We start from the raw sequence: 26335 nt of genomic DNA on the forward strand, positions 1-26335 counted from the left end.
ACTGGAACTTAATCAAAATGGAACCAGACCTGAAGGATCTGTACAATGACAACATTACATTTGCGTTCCGAAGATCAAAAAACCTGAAAGAAATTCTAACTACCACATCCAACAAGATGAAAAAATCAAAATTCAAAGGAATGGGCAAATGCTTTAACTGCACCCACTGTAATAATGTTATAGTGGGCAACAAATTTAGACATCCTACTCAAGGCTATGAAATTGACTTAAAACATACCAGCACCTGTGATACTACTAACACCATCTATGCCATCAAATGCCCATGTGGCAAGATCTATGTGGGCCAAACGGAAAGGAAAATTAAAGTACGGATAACAGAACACAAATCAAACATTCGACTTCACAACCAGAAATCAACTGTAGCTAATCACTGGTTTGAAGCAAAGCATCAAATCTCCCAACTGAGATTCACGGTATTGGAGACTATACCACAACGCAGAGATATGGACCCCACAAAACAAAGATTAAGAGCCGAATTCTTTTGGATCAAAAAATTGAACAGTCTTCAGCCATTCGGAATGAATGACCGGATCGAATACTCATGTTTCCTATAATTGGCATCATAAAAGGACCATTCTAACCCCCCCCTTGAATCCTTGGAAAACAGCATATGATTAATGAACTTGATGCCCGCACTGGCGTTTGTAATTACTGACAAGATTTGTATTACTGTTGATTTTTATCATTGTTGACATCCATGATAACAATGGATGGAATAGTTACTATATGCTTACTATTCACACATTAAGGCTTTGCTACACACTGGATACATAGAACACGTTTCATATATCGAGGAGTCCTACTTTTATTTTCATTGCTTATCCTTCACCCGACTTAGTCCTTTCTCTATTTCCTTAGTTTCACCGGTACCCCCACTTCGGGTCGTTAATTGTCCCACGCTATATTACTTTATTTTATTTTATTTATTTAACTCTACCACTTTACTCCTGATATTCAATTGTAACCACTTGTTTCTCTCGATCCGAAGTACATAATTCAACTGAGAAGTCTTTTCTCGACTTCCATTGTCAACATGATCACGTGATCGGAACTCGCCAGCCCTTTAAATCACCACCGCGCATACTTTCCCTTCACCCACCCGGTACCCACGAGACTGAACTTGGTTACCCGCTCGGTACGATCGTGACCGCTGTGATTCCAACTCACGTAAGTGTTTACTATCCGCATGCGCGCAATTCCGTCACTTTGGAGCCCATTCCCGTAACCTTCCCCCGATGCTCTACCCTACTTCTTAACTACACTCATTTTCTGCTCACATTACTGCATTCACTGTTCTGCTTGTATAAATTGTGAAATGTCACATGAAAATGTTCCCTATTTTGTATATTAGCAGTGTTTATAGTTTTGTATATATGTGCACGAATTTTTTTCTTTACATAATGATGATTGCTAAGGTCCTGTATTCGTCTTTTCACAGGCCCCTGACGAAGGGTCACATGACCTGACCCGAAATGCATTGGGCAGAGTTGTAATGAATACATATTGATTATTCAACGATATTGATATATAAAACTCCTGATAATGAATTAAGAAAATGGAAAAATCAATAAAAATCAAAATTGTTTGATAAAAATGGAGTAATGAACTTTTTTCAACAAGAGATAAATTAGGAGAAGAAACAACTAAAAGTTTCAAGTTAAACTTCAGCGCACAGTTAGTGGAAGTTAGTCGACTTTCACATAATCCACTTGTACTTGAGTGCCAGATTTATCGGCAAACGCTAGCCATTGGCCTTATAGATTTCATCCTAGGAGGCCAGACTAAGGACAAGTAACTTGCCACCAAAACACAACGATACCACTGACATCTGTCTTGCATATCATCAAAGCATTATTGTGATAATTTAGCCAAAAAAGGCAAAATAACGAACCTGTCCAGTGAAAGCGCTGGTTTTTATACGCCTGACAAAAGAACAATATATGTTCGTCATTCTCTACCACCTGGCATCCCCGCGGGCATAACTTATTATTGGTACTTCTTTTTTACCAAGTGCAGGTAAAAGAGGCTAAAGGTAAAGTGCCTGGCCTAAACTTTATATAAAGCGCTTTTGCCAAAGTGTTCCTGGTAAAGTCCATACAAGGTTCAAATTCTGAAGGGCATTTTATGGACAAATAATCTGTTGGGTTCCCTGCTTTCACAGTCATTATCTTTGATTTCATGATATAATCCCAATAGTGTGTTTTTAAATTATCATAGGCACCTCGATAAAAGCTTTTGGGATTTATCCAAAACCCCCTCATATCTAATTTTGTCAGCCATTTTTTAGGTAGGAAAGCCAAGGAAATTAAATATGCTCGGCCTACAAGTACAACAGTGAGGCATTCACTATATGGGGCCTGATCATTCACAATCCGTACCCTGAGCCAGTATCAACGCAGTTTCATAGCTCTCACCACTATTATATGCCTAAGATTAAGATCTGGTTTCAATGGAAGGGTAGGAGTGCTTGTGGGTACTTTTAAAAGTGTTTTTATAAACAAGTTCTCGGCCTTTCTAGAGTCTTGAGATCAGAGTGAAATTCTTGAAATTAGTCTGTCTAATGCTATTTTTTCAGATTGACTAGATTTGATCTAGAAACTCAATATGTTGCTATGTTAGAGTAATTAATTTCACATCTTTCACATGAATATCTTACCATAATTCCTGTCCTGATGTTCCAAGAGTGGTGTATAATTGTACATTGATTTTTGGACTGAGTTTTAGGTTTCTGCTTTCAGTGATTTAGCGCTTACGGTCAGGAATTTAAGTGGTGTGCAAAATTATTTTTTAAAACTTTACCAACTCGTGATAAAAAAAAAATCTGCGAAAAACTGGTTTCTGCCCGAGAAACTTTTATATTGAGAATTTTCCATAGAATTTCGGGTGTAAGCCAGGAGAACTCCTTACTTACTCCTGACATTCATCATTAAGCCAGGAATACTACAAGTGTAAGTCACACCTACTGATCTTTGGGAATCTTATCTTCTCACTCTCTCTGTACCCCTCTTTGACTTCCCTCATTCCATTAATGTACAGAGGTACTTCATGATTTTCGGGAGAATGTTTTTGTTTTATAAATGACTACTTTAACGTTTTATTTGCCCATTTGGTATACTTTATTCTGTATATTTCATGTATCACATTGTTACTAAGCACTTCCTGTCTCAGCCTTTAAGTCACCGCCTAACTCTTAAAACCGTCACTGTTTTAATTGGAAAAGCAGTCTATTTCCAACTCCAAGACCACATTAGTGCTAGCCATCTCCTGCATAACTGCCAGTGTGGCTTCAGATCATGCCGAAGCTCGGAGACTGCTACCTTGCAAACCGTAGACAGTGCCCTCTTGACCTCAGATCACAAATAAAGGTAACCCCTGCCTCCTGATACTTCTAGATGTTTCAGGTGCAGTCAACACAGTCTAGCATCCTATCCTCATACACACTCTAGAGTCTCAATTGAGATTCACCTGCAGTGTCCTACACTGGGTTTCCTTCTACCACTCTGACTGACAATTTTTTTTCCCACAAGAGCACCTCCCGGTCACTTAAGGGAGCACTCCAGTGTTCCATGTTGTCCGCTGTCATCTTCAACCTCTACGTGAAGCTGCTTGGTGTCCACACCCAACAACACCATCACGATTCACTAATATACTGATAATGCACAACTTTACTTGCAAGTCTCCTTTGCTTCGGGCATCCAACACCTCAAACTCTCCTGCACATCATCCAAACCTGGATGTCCATTGTCCATTGGATGTCCATTGCTATCTAAAGCTCTGCCTAACCAAGACAGACTCCCTGTTATTTTCCTGGCTCAGTGGTGAGAACCTTGATGACTTTGAACTCCAACGTTCACTGAGTGCCAAATCAATTCGATTTACCCTGGACACTAACCTAACCATCAAGGAATACATTGCCAAAAATCAAAGATGGCCTGGTACAAGCTCTCTCTTCTGAAGAAAGAGAAACAGTTTCTTCTAAAACGCGACTGCAGTAGTGCAGAACTGCCTTGTACTCTGGTATCAGGATGGTGATAATGCCCTACTCCGGGCCTCCCTGACTCCACATGGGCACCCCTTAAGGGCAAGGAAGGAAAGAGGGCCGCTGAGTAGGATAAATGACGGGGGTAGATCCAGGGGAATCTAGACCAATACAAGAACAAAAAACGCCTACCCCAACTATTTACAACTGCATAAGTCAACTGATAAGTATTTGTTTAAAGCATATATTTTGAGCCCAACATGATATATGCATACACAGTGTATTTTTTGTTCACTTTTTTATTGTTTTTCTAACAGCATATTTCTTTGTATCTACACAATTCTTCTGTTTACACTAATTATTACATAACAGTCTACAAAAATATACTCGGAAATTATTTCTACAAGGCTATACAGACCCTGCTTCACACGTTATACACTTAAAAACTAACCCTGCATTCATACGCTTACTCAATCATAAGTCAAGCACACCTTTGTCACAACCAACCATCACAACAATAAAAAAGGACTTCTAGTTGGACACAAAAAAGAGAACAGTTTACAAGTCAGCTATTTCATGTTTGTTATCAAATGCTAAAGAGTTATATATGCACACGCTGCTACAACTCTTTGCATTAAATAGTATCCTTTGTAAATCAGTATATTATGATTTTTGTCATAACCACATTTGAAACATTCTTTAAGGATGATTTGAATTCAAGATCCTGTAATATGGATCATCTATATCTTCTGATGTACATTTCCCTAATAGCTAATCTTCAGATCCCCACTTTGTTATCACTGACGTGCGTTTCAGTTTGAGACCAAAATGTGGTCAGCCACTTTCCTTAAGGGCATCCTACTCGCTGTAGCCCATCTCACCCAGAGCAGGAAGAAATATTATCACATTACCACCATTGTTATGGAACTCCTTTGGCTGACCTTGCCCGCCTGCGTCATCTTCAAAACCAGCTGCATCATTTACAAAGCCATGAAATCCAGTACACCTGCTGATCTTTCAGACAAGTTCTCTTGGCACACCCACAGCTGGACAATATCAGACTGCATAAGAAGAAGTGTAAAGAAGAGACGAAAAAAAAACAAAGCAGAATGTTTTTTACATCCATCCACCCAGGACCTAGAACAACATCTCTGCGTCCATCAGGACCTCCCCATTACTCCTCCAGTTTAAGAAAGAGTTGAAAGTGCGGTTCATTAATGAGCACTACATCACAATGTATAAACAGTCAGCAAACCAGCTACCTCTCCTATCACTTGCTTAGGTTATACTTCTCTTGATTCTGTACAGTGCTCCACTTCATTTTGACTAGGTGTGTGCTATAACAATACCACACATGCATGCTGTCTCCATTTCTCCCTGTCTTTCTTTGGTGGATTAAACTTGCTGGAACTAAATGAACTGATAGGCCTAATATCCATTTCAGTAGTGTTAAACAGAGCTCTGTGCAACCAGGCAGCATCTAATAATATTAACAGAATCATTAATGGTGTATAATACAGCCATTTTAGTAATCTAATGCTGCTTTAAAAACAAATTTCTGTTTCCCAAGTTTGTGTCCAATTTGTTGACCTAAAAAGAATAAAAGACGGATTCAACACTGCTAAGGTTCAAATGTATGATCTATGGAGGACATCAGATGTCAATGTGGAGCGTTTACGTTGCTGAATCAGCTTTTAGTACCCTACCTCTTAGTGTCATATAAGCAGCTTTTACATGTTCCAAAGGTATCCTGTTTAGAAACTTTTCATGCCCTGCTCACTGTGCACTGATGCAGAATTCCAGTAGTCAATCCTACCTTTATAATTGAAGGAAGGGGCCCGTAGGGGTCACCCGGGTTATTTACAACCTCCTGTTTGCCTTCTACCAAATGAAGAGTTGGTCTGACAGTAGAGAATACATTCAAGCATTTATTAGTAATACTCTGCAGAGGAGTCCGATCTGACCTGCACCCTAAGATGTTTGCCGAGGGATTGGCCCCCCAACAGTCTGCCACGCATAACGATTCCTCCAAGAACCCCCCAAACACGCCTACAGTGGAAAGTTACTGGCTTAGGCCGAGCGTGAACAAATAAGGCAAAAGAAAGGATGGGCTGCCACCTGCTAGATGGCTACACACAATCGCAGTTTCAAGCTTGCCGTGCCTCAGCGTCTCTTAACGTGGGAGCAGAGCTAGACATATGGATAGGTATGCAAAGACAGAACAGCCTATTTTTAGTAAGTCAGAAGGCAACCTTGAACAGAATAGAAGATAATAACTAAATACAGTGTTCAGCTGAGGCAAGCAAGAGGAATAATGGGGCCTAGTTCAGACACAGCCTAATGGGGATTGCGAAATACCAAATTGAGTCACATTCACCAACTGAAGCTTCATGCTTAGCAAGGATAACTCAGGGGGTTGCATAACATGAATACAAATGAGATCTAATTTAGCCGCACACTGCTAACCTACTATGGCAAGAAACAAGTATATAATGAGAATGGGGTTTTTCAAACCTAACAGACCCTCTTTTTAGCAGTGGAGGCTAAATGCTTTATTGGCGCTATCCGGTAGGGTCTTTACAATTCTAAGCAGGGAAGAAAATAAGGCACCTGTATATCAAACATCTTTAATGTTCGAAAATGCCCTCATCGATCAACATCATATACTGTCTGCCTTGCAGCATCATATTGGAGACTTTATTATCTTGTTCTGGCAATTATGGGGTAGGGGTGAGCTTGCTCACACAATAAGTAGAGCATGCTGGAAGGCAGTTGACACACAGGCAGCACGTAAAGATGACACCTGCTATAGCTAGTAGAAAAAGAAATATCTTCCAACCCCAGGATATCGGACCCCAGAACTACCCTGTCAAGGACCATGAACCATTGTCTTGATGAATATCAGATGCAAGCTTATGTAGCTTCTGACTCGAAGAATATACATTAGGCGGCATGGTCAGGGATGTAAATAAAGCAACTGCTACCAATGACGCAACAAGCTCCACCCCTATCTGCAAGGATGACGTCTAAAACCATCCAATTTTGAAGAACAACAAGTCTGGTAGCCTGGAGCTCAGCTGTAATGTTAGTGAGTATACCTGCTGTGGAGTTAATAACCCCTTCTACAACTTTGGTCAGGCAAGGAATGCTAAGACTGTTATGCATAGGTCACCAGAAAGGCAGAATACGCTTCATGGCATCTGTGAATTGCTGTAAAGTAGTATCAGTCTGATCAATGTCTGCTGTATTAATAACTCTCCTTACTCGGGACAAGTGAACAATCCTTCGCTGCAGTCTATGGTCTCTGTAATAGTTAGATGGTGCAATGTAAACAGGGGGTAAAAGAAAAGAAAGATAACACTGGCCAGACCATCCTCTAGGGAGCCAGGTGTAAGCATGTGCTCCACAAACAAAGTATACATTCTGAGGTGTGAGCAAAGGTGGGCTACTGGTGGTGTTTAATTTATATGTGTAATTACATCTGCTGAATCCCTTTGGAATTTTCCCAGAACCCTTAACACAGAAACTAGCTGCTGTATGGATGACCGGTACTGGCATAATTTCATTTTCAATGATATTTCGTGCATGGAAACATTTAAAGTATTCAGTGACATTGAATCCCTGGAAATCCAGCATTCCATCTTGCAGCCATGTGACATTTTTGTTCTTCTCAAAGACATTCATGCAAGCATCTGGATGTAGAATACACTTCTTTCCCACTATCCCAGGAGTATCACCCTGATGTACCACTACATACTCTAATGCTGCTTGACAATCAGACTCCCTCATATCCATAGCGTCCGCATGATAATGAATAAACACCATAGAATGCAACTCAAACCATGCCTCCCAGCTACCTAGGTACGAGAAGGGTAAAGACACCAGTAAATCATTCTTGTGTACAACCGAGGGGAGTAACCCACACATCCAGCAATTTGTCACATTGGTCGTGGGGTGTACCTGATGAAGCATTTGCACAAATGCATTTTCAATGTATGCCTGGCTGTCTCTCCTTGTTCGGAGTCAATGTACCAAACAGATGCTCAGGTGGAACCGGGGTAGTCCCTATCAGAGTGTGTGCTGGACGGTTTTCTTCTAAATATCATACTACCCCAAACATTGTGATTAATAGTATGAGAAAGAATATCACTAATACTATCTTACCCAGCTAGACCAACCAGGACTACTCTGCCCTAGTAGTCGGGCTGCTAGGCTCTGTTCTTCTTCCATAACAGCACGACCAAATGGATGCATTTATAGAATCTTAGGAGCAACTTATATGTATCGGAGGAAAATCACAAACTGGAGCTGCTAATACTGCAACAAAACCAGAGGGGCACAAGTTACCTTCAGAGTCTCACTGGTAGACTCGTATTGTTCATCAACGAAGGTGCTATGAAGCACTACCTCGGGGGAGCTGTGCGATCGCAGCCCTTTGCTGAAAAAAAATCCTCTTCTTTCAGGATAGGTCACCCTCCCTCCTGGGAAGACACCCTCAACTAATCCTGTCCAGTGTCCCGGCCAGTGCACCAATCTCTTTTCCTTACTCTATCGCTGGTACCTAAGGCAGGGTACTTACAACCTGGTCTCAAGTCCTTACTTAACTCCTAGACAGTCCCTCTGATGCACTGTCCTTCTGCCGGGGTGCAGATTATACATGGTGTCTCTAAGCACTGTCTCGTCAACAAAACTCAGGGTCAGGTGGGCATTGAGACTCAGTTTCTTGTGAATCAGAAACAGGAGAAGCTGGGGTGGCCCTTATCTCTGGGGGGGACCGCCTCTAGCAATGCAGCTTCACTTTCTTCGTCCGTCTGCGCCCGCCTCAATCGAGCGTAATAGAAGGGAGCGAAACAGGGCACTCGCTCCCCCTCCTGGTCAGCAATGCCATTCAGGACCCACTTGTCATAAGGAAGTGGGAGAGGAACTTTCTTGCAGTGGGTCCAATGCACCCAGTGTTTCCGGCCGTCGAGCTTCACCGCAGTGCGATTGGCAAGGAGGTCCAGCAGTGGCCCTTTCCAATGAGGCTCCAGGCTGCTCTTCCTCTGGAAGTTTTTTACGAGTACGTATTCACCGGGCTGTAGCTGAATCCTGTGTCCCTCTGGTACTTGCTGCAGTGTGTCCTGAATCTGTTGATGGATAAAACGAAGATCTTTAGTCACTTTATACAGATAATCCACAAGCAGGGGGTACTCTATCTCAGAGAACCTCTTGGGCCTTGGAACGCCCCGGACAATGGCAGGGCGACCGAAAAACCCTTCGTATGGGGACAACCCTGTTCTAGAATGCGCTGTCGCCCTGGTAGATAACAAAGCCAAAGATAGAGCATCTGGCCACCGCACTTGTACTTTCTTGTATCTTTGCTAACTTCAGTTTGAGGGTCCCGTTGTATTTCTCCACGAGACCCGCTGAATGGGTGTGGTTAGCTGCATGGAACTTCAGTTTAATGTGCAGACCCTCACACTCTAATTTGATGACCTTTTAATTGAAGTAACTTTCGATGTCACTCCAAATCAAACGTGGAAATCCGATGGGCGGGAAGAACTCTTTTAGGAGTGCCTTTGCCGTCGCCACAGCCGCATTCTCTTTAGTTGGGTAAGCTTCAATCCATTTACTGAATGCACAAATCACGACCAGCACATACTTCAAATTGTTCAAATGCTCTATTTCGATTAAATCCATCTGGAGGACCTCGAAAGGGAAGGAAGGCGATGCAAAGTTACCTGAGGGTGTAGGAGTGTCTTTCCGAGGTTTAAGTCTCATACATATGAAGCAGTGTTTCACTAGATGCGTGGCTACCTTAGAGAGATTATCGTTTTGCCATACTGGGTCCAGCAGCTTACCTTTTCCTAATGAATGCTGGGCTGTGGGCCCTGGTAACCACAGGGAGTACATAGGTGTTAGGCAGCAACCGTCTCTGTTTTCCGAACAGGTCAGTCCAGCACCCTTCATCATCCAAACGCCCTGTACTCACCTGCCATTTTGCCAGTTTGTCTAGGGTCGCCGCTCCCTGTATTTCCCTGACATTTTCTAAGGTGTCCTTGAACATTCCATTATCTGGGACCCGCCTAGCGGGACCTGCCACAAACATCTTCTTCATCTTCAATCTAGCTGTTTTCTTAGCTGTCTGATCTGAGAACGCATTTCCCCTTCCAACATCATCGGTTATTGCTTTGTGGGCACTGCATTTTATTATTGCCAACTTATCGGGAAGTGTCAATGCTGACCAGTCTATGTATCAATGGGCCATTCTGTATTCGCAATCCATGCGAGGTCTAGAACCCTCTCTCCGCCCAGAGGCTCATGAAATTATGGGCCGCCCCGAAGGAATACTGGCTGTTGGTATAAACATTAACAGTCAGTCCCTCACTCAACTCACAAGCCCTAAGGAGGGCGACCAACTCTGCAGCTTGGGCCGATTGGTATGGGATACAGGATGTCTTAACTACAGTGTGTAACGTTGTGATTGCATACCCTGCTGTGGTAGTGCTATCTGGTAGTTTGAAACAAGAGCCATTGTCATATAGTTCCCTTTGGTGGTCGGGTCTACCCGTCCCTTTGTTTCTTCTTCAGTCCCAAATAAACAATCATGGACATCATTGTCCTTTTCTTCCAAAGGGAGGGGTAGTAACGTGGCTGGGTTCAGAGTAGCACATCGTTTTATGGCAATATGCTGAGCAAACAAGGTCAATTTATATCCAGTCAGACATGCACTAGAAAGGTGCTGTGTCTTTGTCTTATTCAAAAGTGTATTCGCAGCATGAGGTAACATTACTGTAAGATCAGTATCAAGGGCGAGCCCTGCTGATTTTCTGAAAGAAACTTAGCCAGCTCAGGAGGGCTCTGGCGACATTATCAAAAACAGCAGAGAAGTAAGCGCAGGGTCTCTGCTTACCACTGAAACCCTGTGTTAGAACAGAGAGCGCGCAACCATCCGCCTCGTGTACGTAGAGCACAAAAGGCTTCTGGTAATCAGGAGTACCAAGCACAGGAGCAGAGCATAGCGCAACCTTTAATTGCCTAAAAGCTTGTTGGCATGCAGATGTCCATGGCAGGGATTCCTGCACGTCTTTAGTGGTGAGGTCAAAGATGGGTTTTGTTAGTAAGGAATCATTAGAAATCTACTGGCGACCCTACGAGGTTATACCAATAAAGGCACGGACCTCACGTTGGGTCTTAGGAACAGGCATATTAGTGATAGCAGCTATGAGTTCAGGTGTTAGTCTGCGACCCTCCTTCGGCGGTAGGTGACCTAAACAGGTGACCTCCTGTCGACAATATTGAAATTTTGAAAGAGACACCTTTTGTCCATGATGTGCTAAATGCAACAGCAATGTAACTGTAGCATCTTTACAACCATCCTCAGTATCAGAAGCCACAAGGAGGTCGTCAACGTACTGCAATAGCACATTACCAAGGGGAAGTACCAAAGAATCCAATTAAGTTTTAAAAGCTTGACTGTAGATACTAGGGCTCTCTGTATAGCCTTGTGGAGCACAACAAAATATAAAGCTCCTGCCGGCTATGGCAAATTCAAACAGATAGCTGCTATTTGTATGGATCGGAATGCTAAAGAAAGCATTCTTCAAATTGATCACAGACAATAATTTTGCTGATGGGGGAATCATTGCCAAGATCCTGGTAATGCCTGGAACTACAGGATACTGGGGAACTACTATTTTGTTAACCTCTCTAAGGTCCATTACGAAGTGATAAACATCAGGATGAACATCAGAAGAATCCAAAGTGCCTTCTTAAGAATAGGAAGAATAGGGCTATTACACAAATTCGCCACTGAGCTCCTCAACCACACCAGACTTAATCAGATCCTGTATTATTTGCAATAAGGCCTTTTCACCTGCCTGTGATATCTTGTACTGGGGAATACGTTGCAATACGGCGTTGTCTTTGATCTGGATAGAGACGGGTTGGATATGGAGTAACCCCACATCCGTGTCTCCCATAGTCCACAGTGTGTGTGGCACATCTCTAAACTCAGCGGGGAGGGGGGCATCTTTTCTGAAGGATTGTTTTGAAAGAGCCACCTTTGGCCCAATGGTCATGTAAACGCCGTCTGGAAAACAAAATATTGTTGCATGTAATATTTTTAACAAGTCCAATCCTATCAAATTCTCCCCACAATTTGATGTTAACAAAAATGGTGAATCAACCGTAAAGGGGCCAATAATCAAAGCAAGAGGTTTGGAAATGGTACTTACAACCGGCATACCTGAGAAGTCTTTCGACACATTATTTTGTCCAGACAGAGCTGCCCCTGGGACCAGCGAATGAGAAACAGAGCTATTCATAGCACCTGTGTCAATCAGAAATGTCTTAGCCGTGCCTTGCAGATCCGCAGTGACATAGGGTCCACATTGATCTGCAGGCACCAAAACTGTTCCCTCGCCTTGTCCCTGGCTATCCTAGCTGTGGTACTGCCCCGTCACTTCATCCATTTCATAGTCATCATGATAGTACTACCTTCCTCGGGGGTCGTCACAATAATTCCCTCTCTGCCGAGTATATGATGTATTCTCTGACTTCATCTCCCCTCTGCCTCCTCCGCGCTGCCATTATCCTCCTGGACCTCAGCGCCGCCTTCGACACGGTTAATCACCGTGTCCTACTCGCCCGCCTAGAGAGAATTGGAGTTACAGGCAAAGCTCTTGCATGGCTTGAATCTTTTCTCAGTAATAGATTCTTCAAAGTCTTCTCAGATACCAACTGCTCCCTCCCAATACCATTATAGTGTGGGGTGCCACAGGGTTCTTCCCTTAGCCCCACACTGTTTAATGTGTATATGGCCCCCTTGGCAGAGGTAGTAGCCCCCTTCGGAATCCAATTGGTGAGCTACGCTGACGACACCCAGCTAGTAGTCTCCCTCACCCAGACAGACTCCCCTCAAAACAATCTCTGTAGCTGCCTGGGTGAAGTCGCAGGATGGATGGATGCCTCCCATCTAAAACTGAATGGAGGAAAAACCGAGCTGATGTTGCTCGGAAGAAAGGCCTCCTTGAACACCCCCTCCATGTGGCCTTCCTGCATGGGACCCGGGCCCACCCCCAAAACGGAGATAAAAAGCCTAGGGTTCTGGCTCGACACGGAGCTCTCTTTTAAAACTCAGGCAAAAAAGACAGTGGCTACGTGCTTCGGTTTAATAAAAACCATCCGGAAAATTCTTCCCCAGCTGCCGGAAACTGCAAAGAAAACCATAGTCCAGTCCCTCATTCTATCCAGGCTGGACTATGGGAATGCTCTCTATTTAGGAGCCGCCACCTCAGTCATCCGTCAACTGCAGATAGCTCAAAACTCTGCAGCAAGGCTACTTACCGGAACCAGCCGTCGTACCACCACAGCCCCTGCATTAAGGGCCTTACACTGGCTCCCAATAAAGGAGCGAATCCATTTTAAGACTCTTTGTCTGGTCCATAAAACTCTCCATGGGAACGCCCCCCCCATTCTGAAGGATATGATCAGACCATACATTCCATCTAGGCACCTTCGCTCTAACCATCAAAACCTCCTTATAACGCCCAGGACCAACAAAGTCCGGTCTGGGGACCGCCTCTTCTCCCGAAATGCAGCAAAACTGTGGAACGCCCTACCACTATCACTTCGTTTAGAACCCAGCCTTCTGGTGTTCCGGAAACAACTAAAAACAGCATTGTTTCCTAGGCCATAAACCAGTCTTCTCTATTTACTAGTCTCTGCATCAACTTCTATCTATCTTCAAGCGCTGGGATGCTTCCGAGTAGCCATGCGCTATATAAGAACCTTCCAATTCCAACTCCTCCTCTTCCACATCCTCTAAAACCCCGACCACTCGGGCTTCACCTTTCGGCAATAATTCCGGACACTCATTCTGCCAATGTCCCTCCTGTTTACAATATGCACATTGGTTGAGCCCAACAGGCGTACCCGAAGCACCACCCCTGTTAGACGGGGTAACCGATGGGTCGGACCCGAACCTCCGCCTCTTCCACTGCCCCTTGCTGCATCAACATCCTAGTCGTCAACTCCTGTGACTTTTTCTCCACCTTCACTGTCTCCTCATTCTCCCTATGCTACTAGTACTGTGCCATGCTCAATATTACTGTCTGGGAGGAGGTGTTCCAAATACTTTCCAAAGCCTGCAACCTAGATCTCGGGAAGCAAGTTATTAACAAACCTGCTTACATACAACCAGACACCACCCTCCAACAACAGATCCTGGCCACTAAAGTCTAGAAACACCCTTTCAAAACTAGTAAAGAAATCAGACACACTCTCGTCCTTCTTCTGACAACATGCAGACAACTTGTCCCAATCCACTCATCTTGGCGGGATAAGGGAATGCTTATCAGTGATAATGCGACCCAGCAATGCTAATAACTACGCCTTCGGCTTCTCACCGGGCGTGCGTTCCTTGTCCCACGTCCTAATCTGATCCCATGTTCCACCCAATTCCACTACATGATCCTGTGTATGCAATTGCCTCAATATGTGTACCGGTACTAACAGACCAAAAAACAACTCAATATCAGCTAACTTCATCGCCGTGGAGGAGGCCGCTTCAACCAACGTTCTATTACGCAGTCTGCATTTTTCTGAGGGTCTGGCAACAGAGCTTTAAGGGATATTACCTCAGTCCTCTTCCAAGGCGTATAGATCCACTGTTCCTGAAACTGAGCATTGACTTGTGGCTTAATTACTGTATTTGTTGCATTGCGCAATTCTGGTATTTCAGGATGGTAAATGGGCTGGACCTCCCTCATGGGGAGCTGTGTCCCTATCGTCGGAACCTTTTGGAGCAATCTGCCCTGATAACCCACCAATGTTGTTACATTACTGAAAACCTCATTGGGTCCCATATGTCATAGATGATCTGCGGCGCAGCACCCTGAAAACACTGCTCCTACAATCCTATCAGCATAGCCGACATATGCTTGAGAGCATTCTGCTGTATGAATGGCTCATAATTTTTCATCACCCTCCTCACATCTTTCACACTATTGATCGGGTTCCGAGCCCACTGAGCCACCTGATTCGCCACCATTTGCTTTTCCTCATCACCGACAGCATAGCGCACCAACACTTTCTCCATACTGTCTCGGGCTGCTGCCCAATTCGCTTAATGCACCCCACACACAGGTGTCTTGCCATTTTGCAGTGTTTTAGGTGTCGCATTTAAGGAGGAAAGAGCAGATGAAGAGACAGGTACCATCATGAACAGAGATTGTGTTGTAGGAGTAAAAGGGAGCGAAGCCAGTAGACTAAATCGGAGAGCTAACGGCTCCCGCCCCTGTGACTTGCATAAGTAAAGAAGCAGTAGGGTTAGAAACAGAAATACTAGGGAGAACGTCACCAGGGGCCAGAGACTGTGCTGTTGGAACTGTTGGATATATCCGCTCAGGGGCATAAGGAGGTGGGGGTCGAGAATCAAAAAACTCCTCAACTAAAACATCACCTTCCTCTCTAGTAATATAACATTTATCATTCTGTAATCAAAACTTCCTATCTGCACATTCTATGCCTTTCTCTATCTTTTCTCTATCATAGGCCATAGCTTTCTGCGTTATTGTTTGCGTCTGTCTCTTCCGGGCCTCCTTCTCTGCTCTCATACGTCGTTGCTTTGCTTCCTTCTGCCATAGTCTTAAAGAATCAAACATCGACTGCCTGCTCTTTTTAGCAAACTATTTGTCCTGTAGGAAATTCAATTTTTGCTCCTCAAATGTGCCAGTAAGCGGCCCCTGTAAATCAACATTGTCCCTTGTATATTTATTCCACAACGTGCTAAACATAATAGGGCCAATGCTGTGCTTGACTTATACATCAAAATTTGGGGTACCCACCTGAGGCGCAGGCTGGCTCTCTTCTAATCGATCCTCAGTAGAACAACACCGACATCCATAATACCCCAGTTTACTTAGACAAGGCATCTTAATGTAAGACACATGCGCTGTCCCCAACAGACAAATATAACACTAACCAACAAAAGTGCTGGAGAACCAAAACTAAACGGTCCGAGGACTGCACCTTACATTCCGGAGACTGCACCAGGTTCAAGAAGACAGGCTTCAGCTCCAGACCTTTTCAAGAGTAAGGGTCCGCACACCCACCAAGTTCAAACCAAGACAGTTCGTAGACCGTACCATGACCCAGCCCGTGGGCTTGTGTCATTCAATAAGGCAGTCCGAAAACTGCGCCAAGACAGTCTGGAGACTGTACCAAGACACCGCCTGTAGGCTCGTTCCGTTTAAGAATGGCCCAATTTTTCCAAGAATCAAATCACTCACCTGATGCACTTAGGTTAAGCAAGGTTATACTCCACCGCCGATTCTTTAGACCAAACAGTCAAATCAAAGGTTTTGCCTTTTTAGGACCCCAGCCGGTGACCACTAGACAATGAACTGCCCGATCAGACGGACGGGGCAGGCAAGAGGACCGAGCTTTTATCTTTTGGGGATCCCCGATCCGCCTGACCGACCAGACGCAGCCCGACCCTGCAACCTGATTAAGGGTGAGTTGGATCACCTTGCGGGTCCCTGTTCAGGTGCCAACTGAAGGAAGTGTCCCTTAGGGGCCACCTGGGTTATTTACAACCTCCTACTTGCCTTCTACCAAATAAAGAGACGGTCAGACTGTAGAGAATACAAACAAACAAGGATTTATTAGTAATACTCTGCAGAGAAGTCCAATCTGACCTTCACCCTAAGAAGTCTGCTGAGGGACTGGCCCCCCAACAGTCTGCAACACATAACCATTCTTCCAAGAACCCCCAACCACGCACACAGGGGAAAGTTACTGGGTTAGGCCGAGCATGAACAAAGAAGGCACAGAAGGATGGGCTGCCACCTGCAAGATGGGTACACACAATCACAGTTTCAAGGTTGCCGTACCGGGTCTCAGCGTCTCCTAACGTTAGAGCAGAGCTACACACATGGATAGGTATGCAAAGGCAGAATGGCCTATTTATTAGTAAGTCAGAAGGCAACCTTGAATAGAAAAGAAAATAATAACTAAATACAGTGTTCAGCTGAGGCAAACAAGACAAATAACAGGGCCTAGTTCAGACTCAGCCTAATGGGGATTGCGAAATACAAAATGGACTCGCACTCGCTAACTGAAGCTTTGCGCATTACAAGTATAACTCAGTGGGTTACATAACGTGAATACAAATGACATCTAATTTAGCCGCACACTGCTAACCTACTATGGCACGAAACAAGCATATAATGAGAATGGGGTTTTTCAAACCTAATATAATGCACTTCTAACCTTTGGCAAATATTGTCAACATTTAAGTGGAAGTGTCCCATTATATTTTGATTGATTCTAGATCCCTGCACTTGGTGCTTTTCTCAATGTTCTCAAAGTTGATTGAGACATAATCTGAATCAGAGGACTTAAATTGATTTTCCATATTTTGTTACTGAGCTGAGGTCTGAGCTGAATGCTAAAAGGGACAGTACTGGACCATATTTGGCTCAGGCTTGTCTGTTTCTTAGATGTGTTCAGGTTAGACTTGCCATGCTATTGGCCGAGTATAGGGCCCTGATGTTACCTGACTGGTGATTCATTAGTTTGGGCTCTAGGCAGAACTGGCCTTTAGGCTGGATATTGACTACCTTGTATGGCCCATGTGATCTATCCACAAGGCCACATGACAGGATGTCTCAGAATGACCACCAAACCAGGCCAGGCAGCTGCTGGTAAAGAAAGATGCAAAATGAGAGGCAGTCCACAGACCTGTATGCCGCCAATGCATGTTGCAGGATGGCAACTCATGATTTCATCTTTCTACAGTGGATACATTCTGTTGGATGATAACAGCGTTATTTGCGTGTCTGTGTGCAATTCAGATAGAGAAGTCTGCCAGCTAAATAGATTTTTTTTTAATGCTGAACGGTTCAACGAGCATCAACTAATCATTTAGGCAGGATGCTAATTGGTCAGGAGGACCTTGAAAAATTCATATTAATCTCTGTACTATGAAACATTACCCATTTATAATAATTTATCAATATAATTGTGCTTAATGTTGGCATTTGTAGAAGTTAAACTTTGATTTGGCCAATAAGGAGTTTTTGAAACATTGAAGGTACCTCAATTATGGGAGTAAAACAGACTGTGTCCTTCTCCACTTCTCTTCTCCATGGTACTATGCCTGGATTGCTAGAGCTAGAGCCCTATATCGCACACAAAGCTAAAGGCTATGCAATTTCTATTTGTTGTGAAGTGTCAGTCTTTGAATTATACAGCAAAAATCATACTCTTTATCATCCAACACTAGGACATTATTCACGCGATTCGGATCAAACCCTCCCTGTCAATCTTAGATATGAATAAGGCTTTGGGGGACATACGACTTAAGGGAGGTCTGTCCCCCGGGGGTATTGGGGGAACCAGGCGCAGTCTAGATGACTATGCAGGTTTTGGGATACATCTGGTAAAGGATGTAGCTCAAAATACTTATTAGACTCCGTGTTGGGCTGCCACTCACCATTTTGTGAATAGGTGAACACGGTTGCAGCCCCCTAGAGCAGGAAATAATGTGTCCTGTCCACCCATCCGCCTATTTTTCTGTTGCTTTTGGGTTAAAAATAGCTTGTTTTGTTGGCCAGGAATCAGGCAGGATAGTTGCTGCAGGTGCGTAAGGGAAAAGATTCATATTGCTTGTTGCTTAAAGCAGGTGCAAATGGCAGTTGGCCCACACGTTTTCAGGCCTTCACTTAAGGTTATTTTGGTTGATATAGGATAAGCAAGCAGGCAGGAACTGAGTCTCAACAAGGCCACACCTGAAGTCCTAGAGTTAAAATGTTATGTCAGAGGAATAACAAGTTGAGCACAGGTTAATTAGTTCATGGCTAAGCAGAAGGGGAAGTTTAAAGTAAGACCATCAGGCAATGTGTAGTAGATTATAATTAGGGCTCCCAATTTATTTTCGTGTCTGTATTTTTATTTAAATGTGGATTAAAACGGAAATTGGGTTGTTTTCGGAGTAATTCTAAATTCTGTCTGCCATGACTGCCAAGCCAATAACTGTGTGGATTGATAGGAATTGGGGTTAAAAAAGATGGGGAGTTTAGTGAAAAGACTTTAACAGCAGTAGATGTACACATGGCTGATACTGAAATATGCATGTTTTCATATAAGTGCATTGATTTAACTTTAGGGGGTGTTCCCAGCACTGAAATCTGGCATGAGTGCATATTTATTGGTTAAATAAATGTGGACAAATACTAATTTCCGCTTCATTTTTGTACAAAGGCCAAAATAAACATGGATAAATACAGATAAAATTAGCAAAAAAATAAAAATTGATAAATACAGACGAAAATGTCAAGAAAATAAATACCATAAAACAGGGAGCCCTAGTTATAATGTTAATGTTTGAAGGTTAGGTATATGGGGAGCAGTTTTTGAGGGGATAAGGAAGGGGAGGTGTTTTTATGTATAGTGAGGTTTTAGTTCTGTAAGGCCGTAGGTGGATGAGGTTAATGTGCTATGCACCTGTTTCAATAAAGCGCCTTTTCCACACTTACAAGTAGTCAGTGGTCTATATATTGCTGCCCATTGCACCCAATATCGTAAACTAGCTTAAAGTGTTTTATTACTGTAATGCACTATTATTCTGATAATATTATCCGTATATATCGTGCTGTGAATGTGTTTGTAATTCGAATATTCTTCTGTCGTAAAGAAATAATTGTTTATTTTTTTCATCCAGTTACAAAACAATCACGCTGCCTATTGACGTGATTTATGCTGGCCACGTTGCGGCTGGCTTGCCTGGAAACGCCAAACAGACAGTTGAACATTAACCCGGACTGGAATAAAGCCCAAAACAACTGCAGCTATAATAACAGCATGAAGATTTGGAGACATTGCCCTGTGAACCTGGATGGTAACCTGTGACCAGCCAATGGCAACGGTACCACTGGCAAAGGTAGCTTTTGTGTTGTGCGCGCGTGCGTGTGTGTTAATGAACGTGCACTGTGAGTTACATACAGAAAAATTCAGCTGTTGCTCCATGACCTTAAAACAAAATGAAATAATTACTGTCTGCTCTTAGTCATGCTAATTGAGAGAATATATCGATCATAGTTAATTTTATTTTTATTTTCTATCTACACACATACCACACGTTTTGTTTCATAGGCCCTTGTTAAGTGTTAACACGCCAGATGTTGGGTTTATCTACCAATCACTTTTAAACCTAATCTGCGCCTGCTCTTGCTTTGTTACTTTATAGTCTCCCGCCTCGAATAACTTCTATGAAATCTAAGGTTTGAATAGCCAGGCTCGTCCTAGCCGAGGGTGTGGTATTTCACTTTCACAAACGGTGTGTTTTGATCTGGCTTGGCAGCGCGACTCTAATGTACTTGTTACAATGTATTCAAAATATAGATACAGTGGGCTTTGCCTCTGACCCTCCGGAGAATCTCCCTCTCACCTCAGGCTATTGCCGCTTTGGTATATCATTCCGCCTCCTATGCAGTGCTTACAGTGCATGATGAGCTGTTTCACACCTCAAAAATATACTGCATCATGTTACGCACATTTCCTTATCTTATGCATGCATTCAGTACTTAACTTGTAAAAGATACTGTGTCAGTGCCCGCTTCTCTGTTCAGAAGACCACAACCCGTGCAATAAAATGTATGCACAATACCAAGGCTGCTAGTCTTAAAACCACGTTGTACTCCTTTAATCCACTGTCAGACACTCCCTGCCCCTTTATCTCACTTTTTCAGATTCTTGCGTTCTCCTTTTGTGACGGTTTTGCCGTTTTATTCTTCTTCTGTCTTTCAGATCCGAGTTTTTCAATTTCTTACTCTGTGTATAGGAGATGCAGAAAAATAAGGGCAGGTTCCCGAAAATAAGTACCGGTAGCCTCCACTGGCAGCCAGGGCCAGACTGGCCGTAGTGGGCAGCAGGCGGTTTCTCAATGGGCCGGAAAGGTGGGGGCCGGTTTTGCGGCCGTGGGGGCCAGTTTAGTCACTGGGGGCCGGTTTTGTAGCAGTGCTGAAATATCGACCCCTGCAGGGCACAAGTCGGGGTACCAAGTGGGTGGACGGCGTCCCCCATGTATTTTACTGGGTGGATGCCATCCCCTCTGCCCAAAAGCTGGACTTTCAATGATGGCGTTACTTGCCCGCACGACCGCCCTGTCTCCCAAGTACAGGGCTGGCTGTCAATCTTGTGTAGCGCACGAATGCGCTACCTATCAAAATTCTGCTTTGCCCTTTGAACCTGCCCCCATCACCTTGTAACCTTGCCGGGCGCCTACCTGGTTCAGTGCCAGAAACTACCCACTGTACGAGTAAAAGAGCCACGGAGGGGAATCTAGCGCTGCGCCCAGAGTGGGTCGATTCACAGAGCTTTTTACAGAATTGCCACTGACTACTGGAAATTCAGGTTTAAGATGCACCCAAGTTGTAATTAACAAACACCTACTCAAAGAGAAAAGCAGTTTGAACTGGGCTGATGTAGGTCTTATCTACTGGCAAAGAGCGCCGTCACTTCTTTTCTAAACTGAGTAAACCTTCCCAATACGAAAACCTGCTCCAGGTGAAAAATATTCATGCAAATACTTTACAGTGATGAAATCAAAGTGATCATGGTGAAACAACTTATCATAAGAAACTTCAATGCAAGGAATGTCGGTCTTTTATGACTCTTTGAGGGCAATGGAGCGGTGCACTACCAGAGTGCTGTAACATTAATAATGAAGCTTGATCAGTTTCTTCATAGGTGTAATCTTTATTTAGAAATATCCAAATGCATATAAACAAACATTAGCCAACACGTTTCGTTCATGAAGTGAACTTCGTCAGGGCTGTAATATACATAAGTGCTAAGGAAGGTAAACAGTGGAAAACCACAATACATTACTAACATAAACATCATACGAAAAAGGGTGTTATGTACATAAACAAGACAAAAGAAAAAAAAGTGTGCAACATACAAGTAAAAGCACAGTAGTGACTAACACCCTGAGGGAAGAGTAACGATCCCGGGTATCATTATTGTTTTCACAAGAAGTGGGAGATGAGCATGAGCTTATGTCGGGCCTTGAGTATATGTATGGTGGTATAAGGCACTCTATTAATTACAATAGCAATCTGTACTGTTTGGTCGAACCATGCGTTCCAATAAAGTGTCTGTCCATGTGCGCATTAGGAGAACTATAAGCTACTATGCGGAAGGGAAGGAGAACTATAAGCTAACATGCGGAAGGGAAGGGCGAGCGCAGTATCGTGAGTGAACCTCCCATGGTTGGAGCTAGTCATTATCTGTGTATAAAAAACGAATTGTGCATAAGCACAAAATTGTTCGTCAGAAACATAAATATTATTAGAGAACTGTGACTACATTTGAGTATAGACAGTGGGTATCCATCTCACACATGTTTGCCACCTAAGCTTCTTACGCCATGTTTACATCCGGTAGGGGCTATGTTGGCAGTATAGCATGTAAACACACCAGTGAGAGTAGGGGAACCACTTGCAGTATCACGAAAAACAAATACAAATAGCTGGAAAAGGCTGGTCTAATCCGTTTAATCAAAGAATTAAGTGTATAATTAACATCTTCAGGGGCATGTCATGATAAACATGGGGAAAGGCAACACCAAACGGTACCAACGAACCAGAACTGGACAAATAAATACTGGGAACATATGTGCAGCTTGATGAGTAAAGGTCTCCCACCCCCTACCTAAGGTATCCAAACGGGATAAGCGAGAAGCGGCAGCTAAAGCAGGTACGTACTAAGCATGATGTGAAGTGAACACGTCAGTAGCCGAATCTTGAAAATCACAAAGCATCACTCAGTATGGTCCCCGAGCAAAGACGTGGGCCTCCATGTTAAGGGCCAGCAGCAGAGTATCAGGTGGTACAAGGGAAAATATATATATAAATGAAAAATTAAGATTGGAAAATGCATGAGAAGTGAGGTTGTTGCCGTTAATTGACACAGAGTACTTCCACAGTGTTGGGGCGGTGGCCGAGCATAAAAGGGAAAAGGAGGGGAGAATGAAACTAATCAGGAAACGCCAGGAGAGGATGGACACTAACCGCCGTAACTGCCATATCCCGAAAACAACAAGCATTTGCAATGCAATAGGTCTCACATTAGGAAAGTGTGAGGTATTGGTATTGTAAATGACACATTTTTTATTTATGTTTTGGTTTTGAAAATCGCGAAATTAATAGCTTTGTCATTTCCAATGCCAATAGTTTTAACTTTCACAAACGTGACACTTGTAATTCAATATGTGTTGTATTTACATGACTTAGATGTATTAATATTACAAATAACAATGGCTTTTATTTTTTTTAATAATTAATACTTAAATAAAAGTTATTGTATTTTACAATAGCAATAGCTTAAACTTTTGTAAATAACTTTTGGGAAGATTATGTTCAGTGTATTTTATTGTGATGAAAATCCACGAACAGAAGTGAAATATTAACATCTTTTGTGCACAAATTGGTCCATGCGGCTGACCGAAGCATATGCGGCTGGCAGGACGGTAGCACCGGAATCAGCTGTGCACATTTAGGGACATGCGGCGGGTAACTGAAAAGGGATGTGGCTGGCAGGATAGTAACGTCGGAAGCAACAGAGCCAGTGTATATGCTGCTAATATAATAAATATGATACTAAGGCAGTAGAGGGGAAAGTAAGCCTGTGCCGGCCGCTGGGAGACTAATGAGACAAGCTCTTGGCATTGCTGTGGGGAGGGGAGGAGGAGAAATGCGAGACACGGCCTGGCGGCCGTGAAAAGTGTGAAGCAGGGGGCGGGGGAGCGGATCCCTTTGAAGTAAAGCTCTTGGAGGCAGGCGGCTCGGGGAGCAAATGTCGGCGTGCAAAGGGTGTATGATTGCCATTCTGCTATCGCGACTTTTAGCTGGACCGGCACACTATAGGGTTCGGTGTCTGAATGAGCTTAAATGTAAAAGAAACTGAGGCTAGGTAAAACTGAGGGACAATTAAATAAGCAGGACAACTGCAGACCTATTCAATAAGAGCAGTAGTATGTCCATCCAGCGTGCCAAGCTTGTTAACAATGTTGGGAACAGAAGGACTTCTACTTAATTGACCCGATGGTCATTTCAATGTTCTTGGGAGGATGAATATCGGCATTATCCCTGCCGCGATGAAAGCCTTTGCCCATCGGCCTTTCATAGATCTTTCTATTGACCTTTACTGACGTCTTTTCAGACGTGAGTTTTGATGTGCTGTGTGCACATTTTGCAATGACTTACTCATATGCATAAATCTGTTTCTAATAAATGAATACTGAATAGTGGAGAAAAAGATGCGGGTGGCTAGTAGGAAGGATTTCCGCTGGTGAAAGCCAGAGCTCGGGAAACCAGTCACGTTAATTATTTAAATGTACCAAACTTGAAACGTGTGAACACCGTATCATGAGAGCCACGTTCACTGATTCAGTACTTAATGATGCCAGTATTACCTTAATTTAGTTAGTCCTTGATGCCGGTCCTGCTAAGTCTAATAAAAAGATCTGGTTTTTTTTTTTCACCTCCAAGGTCATTCAGAGATTTGAAGTCGGTACAGGAGACCCTTTTAGATTTTAAAACAATATATTTAACTGTAAGAGCATGTTTGACCTTGAAGAGCAAAGACAAAATGCTTAAACATATTGCAAGCTAAAGGGGCCTAAACTAAATACATTCTTCCTTACTGACTCGACAATTTTGGCTATCCCAGTTCTGGGAATGTAAAATGGAACAAATGTACACAGAAACACTGCTGAATCTTGAACAACAATCCAAGCCACGAAAGTGAAAGTTATCGGAAAGCAACTTAATGACCTGTGACGGAGGAGCCAGATGGCGACGCGTGCACGCACACATGCACTCAAGCTTCAGGCCAGCTAAACTCTGGTAGGAAGCACTTTTTTTACCCTTTACAAAAAGTCACGCAAGCTGCTCTAAGCTAGACCTAAAAACGGGCCAAAGGCCGAGATTCCAATGGGTGCACACGTACTGCCCAAAAAACACTGGGGGAAAGATGGGGAATGGCATGGTAACCTGAATGCAGGGGTGTGAGCCGTGTGAAGGGGGTCTGCGGTGAGCACAAGTACCGGAGAAGCAGAAATGGGGCAGGAGATGCTACGGGTAAGGGTGTGCACGAGAGTGAACTGTGCACAAATTGGTCCATGCGGTTGACCTAAGCATATGCGGCTGGCAGGATGGTAGCATCGGAATCAGCTGTGCACATTTAGGGACATGCGGCGGGTAACTGAAAAGGGATGCGGCTGGCGGGATAGTAACGTCGGAAGCAACAGAGCCCATGTATATGCTATATGCGAGAAGGAAATGGGTGAATTAAGGCATCTTTGCGGACAGCCCTCATACAAATCATTGTCTCTCGATGAACATCTATCACGAGGAACACGTTTCGTGGAGACACTCATGTGCTCCTTTAAGACCGCTCTTTGTGGTATGCTCCGTCATCATGCTGTAACCCAGATAAGCAGCAGATTTATTGAAAGGCCAAACCAGCTGGAGTAAATCAGTAAGTAACTAGTCTGACACTGGTCACCTATTGACCTTTTAGGGTACCAGACCATTTAATAAACGGAATAGTTTGCCATTATGCCACCACCTCTTTGAATACACCGCATATAATTCTAGCTGTATTTTCTGCTCTCAACAACCAAATAGAGAAAACCTAATTAAAAAAAGAAATCCTGCCATATAGTCCTACATGAAAGCACGATTTAACTCGAACAAAAAAACGTTTTCAAAAGATGAAATTAAGCAAACGTAGCATGAGCACAGTCAAATATCACATGCTTCTGTGGCAATAAAAACCCTAAATAGGCATACAGTACACCGAAAAATTAAAAGGATCTCTTACAGACAGAGGCACCTCATCAACCAGGAGGGAATGTTTCAATAACAAGAAAACTAGCACCTCAAGAGAGTGCCTGACATTTGACCTCCGTCTTTGAAAGCCCAGCAGATATGACCAGAACAAAACAGTATTTACAGGCCTGTTTATTACAGAAAACGAGTTTGTAGAATACTGTACATACTGCTCTCGTATGGGGTGGTACAAACTCAAGCTCTACACCCTAAAGCAAATAAAGCCAGCAAAAAGAAAGGCAGAACACATGAGTTTCAAACCACAAAGCCAATGGCAAGCGACGGACAGAATGCATTCCTAGGTTAACTTTCAGAAATTTCACAAGAGGTCTTTTTGCATAACAGATAGTAGTTCTGTCTGGTAGGTTGCACCCTAAAAAGGGACTACCCAATAGCACACCATCTGATCAAAATGGGAAACTGGGTATATATAAAAATAAAAGTCTATTTGTTT

The 26335-nt window shown here is 43.4% G+C and overlaps 1 protein-coding gene across 11 annotated transcripts in view; it reads left to right on the plus strand.

The window, feature by feature from the left end:
* Positions 1-26335, plus strand: part of LOC147697229 (F-box-like/WD repeat-containing protein TBL1X) — a 929968-nt gene that overhangs the window by 426231 nt on the left and 477402 nt on the right. For all 11 annotated transcript variants that reach the window (XM_086934318.1, XM_086934313.1, XM_086934320.1 and 8 more), the window contains one exon: positions 19707-19925. The gene's annotated coding sequence lies outside the window, so the exon portion shown is untranslated. The remainder of the gene's footprint in view (positions 1-19706; positions 19926-26335) is intronic.

This window comes from Lissotriton vulgaris, chromosome 8 (genome assembly GCF_964263255.1).
Source record: "Lissotriton vulgaris chromosome 8, aLisVul1.2, whole genome shotgun sequence".
Lineage (NCBI taxonomy): Eukaryota > Metazoa > Chordata > Amphibia > Caudata > Salamandridae > Lissotriton > Lissotriton vulgaris.